Below are 5872 nucleotides of genomic sequence, written 5' to 3'. Positions count from 1 at the left end.
AATACTTCATAACTGCTCCACCACAGCGACTGGGAGCAGAAAGAGAAGAAAAGCACGTAAACATTCTAAATAGGTCTTTATTATGGCAGCAGCAGGTATGCAATACAATTTTAAAATGTGTATTATAAACAGATTTATATCGCGTCTGCTGTAAAAATAACGCGTCTATTTTCCTATTTTTAAATGGGAGATTTAAATAATCAATTAATAAATAGGATTATATTATAAAATATGCTTGGAATAATAAGAATACATTTTACATAATAATAAGGATTTTTAAATACATTTTACACAATAATAAGAATATTTCATTTCCAAAATTCATTTTATTTACAGCAGACAATCATGTGACTGGCCACGTGAGCAGCGCATTCCTGGGTTTGTAGGATCACAGAACTCGAAACAATTACCATCCGAATTGGGCTTTTGTCCAACTTTTTTCTCTTGCAATCACGTAAATTGTGCGTTTACATCTCCATCTCCGTTATAAAAACCCACCCGCACCTATATTTGATCGTCACATTACACTGATTCAAATTCTTAGTTTTGCATGATGATATGATGAATGGATGGTTAATTTTTAACAGCAGATTCAGTGATGTTAGAGACTAGAGCTGATCTGCACATCACGGCACGCGTTTGCAGCGTATTAAAGCCTGTGTTGCGGCCATTCAGCCAATGCTGTTTATACCGGCCGTGCCGCGGCCCAGAGCTCATGCTTATCACATCGGTCACATCACATCGCGCGGTGCGACAAAATACAATAGAATTCTATTGTATTCTGTTGCACCACGCCACTTGTGTCCGGTGAAGAATAGAACCCATTATAATCCGTGATGTTGTCTACACTGGATGCAGTAAACTGATGCCTCGTTCTATTTATGATGTGCTGACACAAATTTCAAATGATTTTCAACGGTTGCTTTGTCGCGTCCTGTTGCGGCGCAGACATGGTGTCAGCATAGTTTGTCAGTACAGTCAGTAACGTAGCAGATTGAAAAGTTAGTATATTTCTGCAGTCCAATAGACGGCAGTGCGGTGGTGGCTTGAGTCTGTTGAATGGTGATTTAACGGTACGTTGTCACCTAGTTGGAGAGACTCAATGCTAAGTAAATAAACAACAATGTCCCCGTCTTTTACTCTCACGATTCCGCGATGCAGAAAACATGGATTTAAAGTTTATTGTTAAATTGTCAAATACCCTGCCTCCACTACATAGGCCTGTGTTTGTCACATCTTTATAAGTGTTTGATTACCACGTTTGAGTTATCATTGCAAAAAATGTGTTTATGTATATATATATATATTCTGTTTATGTAGGCTATACACTGTATTCTATATACAGTACCAGTCAAAAGTTTGGACACACGAATGGGAAGTGTGTCCAAACTTTTGACTATACTGTACTATAATATAGCCTACACATAAAGAATATCGGCCGTTATATCGGTATCGGTCTTTTTTTTTACTCCCTAATATCGGTATTGCCATTTTGGCCCCCAAAAAACACATATCGGTCGGGCTCTAGTGATAACACTCGTTGCCTTCTCTTGTGCAGCTCAACCAGGTCTCGTCCCATTCGTCGATATTTGTGATATCACAAATCCCGGAAAATATGTGTTGTAGTCCAAACGAGTCATTTGTTGTAGTTTTTGAAAAGTGATTTCTGTTAAATAAAATATCTTACCCTAACCCCTTTTGAAGTGAACTTTGAACTTTGTAACTTTGCAGATCTTTTTTATGCTCAAACAGCAACATTACAGACTAACTAAAGTTGAAAAAGTGAAAAAGCACAATAGGACCCCTTTAAAGCATGTGACATAATTTTTGTTTGACTCATGAATGAGTCTTTACACTGCTGTGTTGATCTTGTCCAGAACATTTGGATTTGGAGAACTTGTCACTCTCGCTGTTCCAAATCTAAATCTGCTTAGTGCCTATGAATAATGAATCTCTTTTATCTGTGGTTTACTCCAGACTAAAAAGAAAAAAAAACTGGGCTAAAAGAAGCTGGCTTGTCACGTGCATACAAAATGTGCATTGTTTACACTTATCAACAGCCTCTAAGAACACTTACATTAAAGGAGACATATTATGCCCCTTTTTACAATATGTAATATAAGTCTCTGGTGTCCCCAGAATGTGTCTGTGAAGTTACAGCTCAAAATACCCCACAGATAATTTATTATATAATTTTGAAAAGGCCTATTTTGAGTGGAAGCAGAAACACGCTGTTTTTTGTGCCTTTCTCTTTAATTGCAAATGAGCTTCTGCTCCCTGTCCCCTTTTCCAGAATAGAGCTGCGTCATTACAGCTCGGACCTGCTAAAAACATCTGTTTTGGTTCTGATTATCATATTTATCACGCTGAAATCATGCGTTTTAAACCATATTAGTTTAAACTTCTGATATATGGTTTTCTGAGAGCACACATCCGAAGCACACGTACAGAAAGCGACTGGCACAGCATGTGAGTACTAAACTAAGTTCTCATTAACACACAAGTTTACGTTAAAAACACACGAGTTACAAAAACAGTCGGTTATGTCTGTGAAGGTAAACAGCTGGGAAATAAATCGCATGTTTATTTTAGATCTGTGTGGCAGCAGCAATATACAGTAAATAAATCAATAAATCCACTGCTCTCTTGCCTCCTCTGAGGCTGGGACTCTAAATAGTGTTCTGTGCTCGTCTATGCAACCAAAGGCAGAACAGTTAGCGTGTTTTGCTCAAACTTTCGCCATGGCATTAGAACTGGTACACCGTTGTAACTTGCGAAAACACAATAACGGCGCCATGGGTGGAAACTTACAGATTAAGGGGTGGTAATATTATAATAATGAGATCCCTTTGCAACGTCACTAGGGGAGTGAAATCAGACGCGCTAGATTTTTTCAGACGCTTGCAGAAAAGGGCTTACCAAAACTAAGTTACTGAGTTAATCTTTTTCACGTTTCCTTGGTTGGTAGATGCACTGGGGACCATGTTTATAGCACTTAAAACCTGGAAAAGTCAGAGTTTCATGATGTCACCTTTAAGACAATAAAAATGCTTCTTCTAAAAGAGTCTTGTTAAGTCACCTCCGAAGTGAGTGAAATGCTGCAAATGTTATCAGATGGTGATATAAGACATCAAAAAAGACATTTCTGCAATTATCATGCTTATATGACTTGCATTCTAAGTTTTATATCTGTAAATTTTTGATCCTTTTGATTTTTTTCAGTTACAGTTTACTTGTCAAGTAATCAGCAAAATAACAGAAGTGACAAATTCCATGGGCTCATTTTTCAGCCAGACACAGCATAGTAATGAATTTAAAACCGATTAATAGAATTTGTGTAATGTTATCCATTTTATTTATACTAATGAATAATCTTAGTAACTTGTGTGGTCACAAGCCTGAGTATGACATATTACCTGCATTACAAGTGTCCACTTTTTAAACACCTAGAGTGAATAATTTCGTGGAAAGCAGATATTAATGAAGATTCTGTTGTGTATATTTTGTTAAGTAATCTTGTAAATCAAAATGTTTTCAAATATGCGCATATGCAAAGAATACTTATTGTTCTCTATTCGTAGTAATAAATAATAGGTTGATTCATCATCTAAATTATTGCTAATAATTACTCAGTATTGGAACTGCCAGGGTGTTGCAGTCTTAGACTTATGACTTGGAAATGATCACATTAAAGGATAATGGTCTATGAATAGTTTTATTGGAAATACTACTTTTGGCTAGTGATGTCAATTACTAGTACCAAATCGATATAAAAAATATAACAGTAGTAGACTCGTTTTACCAGTAGTAGTATCAAGAACTAACTTAATTTGGCACCTGGTCATTGTAAACAGTAGAGACAAAAGATTTGATGTGTTATAATATTTGTGTGCAGAGGCATTACAATATAAATGAAGCCTAATAGACCTGCTGCAGTCTATTATATCATTAATAACAGTTTAACAGCTATATTGACAAAAAAACAAAAACAAAAAAAATGTATTGCATTCATTGTTCATTGCATTTCTGAATACGGTTACTGAAAAGATGTCAAGCAATATTTGTTCTATTGGTTATAATTTTATTACTGAGTGTTATTATTTATGATTTATAATTAATATTTAAATTCAGTAAATTTAAGTCATAAAAAGCGTTTGCTCAATTGCAAATTAACCTATAGTTTTTGCTGTGGTATCAAAATTAGCTAATTTCACTACCATTGGTGCTAACAGCTGAATTCTTTGTAACAACATTGACTATTAATAGAATATAGTAAAAAAAAATAATGGAAACTTCTGACATATATGAAATCTAGATTTAATAGATTGTTTTGCCTCAAATTATACATCTGTTGTAGTTTAGACTGTCCTCTGCCAGCACCAACCTTTACTTTTATCCCAGATTCACACCTTACACATGTGTCAAGTCATTATTAGTGTAGGAAAAGTCTTGCTGCTTTCAAAGTTCAATGGTTTTGATAATGATTGATCTATGAACTTTAAAGAATCTTCCTGGCAGAAATCCAAGAACAAATACTCAGATGGCCTTTGTTTGTAATTGTTATAATGCCACTAAATGCCAAGCCCCTCCAAATACAATGTGTCTTTAGAGACAATGGGCCTCATTTATCAATCTAACGTAGAAACGAGCGCAGATCTGTGTGCACAAATCAACTTACGACAGAGTTCATGTGTGATTCATGAAACACTCGTATGCCACCAATCTCATCATACGAATGATCGCACGTTGATAAATGTGGCGGCAGAAAACAATAGTCATTTGAATATCACGCCCCTAAAAACACCCTGGTCTAGAAGCCTCGCCCCAGAGTTTATGACACGGAGAAACGAAACCCGGCCAAAAAGAGGAAATAATTTCGTGAAAGAGAAATTGACCTTACTCCAAAAACACATGTTAACCTTGTAATTGCAAACAATTAGGCTACATTAATATATGTAATTTATATGTATATTAAAATACTGGTAAATATAACAGCCTATTTAGTACCCCTCACTCTACAACAAATATTTTTAATTAAAATAACAGTATTCAGAACTAGGGATGTAATGATTCACTCAACTCACGATTCGATTCGATTCGATTCACGTTTTTTTTTTAACAAATTGAGATTTAAGACAAATTATAAATTAAATGTTTCCTTTTATTATTGCTTGGACAAAATACTGTATGTTTCTTTGTGAAATTGAAATATAACACTATAATAATATACTAATATAGCACTTGTAAATTATTGCTCTTTTGTTGGTTTTGGTTGCTTCTGTTGTCCTCATTTGTTAGTCGCTTTGGATAAAAGCGTTTGCTAAATAACAAAATTTAAATATAATGTTAATGTAAATAACAAAACTAAATTGACATTTTAAAACAAGCCCCAAATCAAATAAAGAAGTAACACAAATAAAATAAATCTCTTCATATAAACAAACTAAGGCTTTGGCTGTGCTCTTTCCATCTAAAATTAGAGGCAACCACTGCATTTTAATCATGAGCCAAACAAAGATGCTGTATACATGCAACATGAGCAGTTTTTAATCTAAATTACATTGTATATTTTTGAAATTTGAAGCAAAAACAGAATGGTTTGACTTCAGTTTTGTGAAACTATGCATAAAAAATATCTCCATGAAACCGAAACAGCAGAAGCGCTGAATGAGACGCAGATTCACTCTCTGCCAGCAGGTGGCGCTTAAACGTGTTTCCTTGGTTTCCGCTGTAAACAAAGCATTTATGAACTTTATGCACTTATGAACTTTAATATGCATTATACAGAGGCAAGAGGAAAAGAAAAAATGCCATCTAAACTTTTCGAAAGACAGTAAGTTCCCCTCAGACATACATTCATATAAACTCCTCC

This window comes from Sinocyclocheilus grahami, unplaced genomic scaffold, assembly GCF_001515645.1.
Source record: "Sinocyclocheilus grahami isolate Dianchi unplaced genomic scaffold, SAMN03320097.WGS_v1.1 scaffold435.1, whole genome shotgun sequence".
Taxonomy (NCBI): domain Eukaryota; kingdom Metazoa; phylum Chordata; class Actinopteri; order Cypriniformes; family Cyprinidae; genus Sinocyclocheilus; species Sinocyclocheilus grahami.
This window is presented reverse-complemented; position numbering follows the sequence as displayed.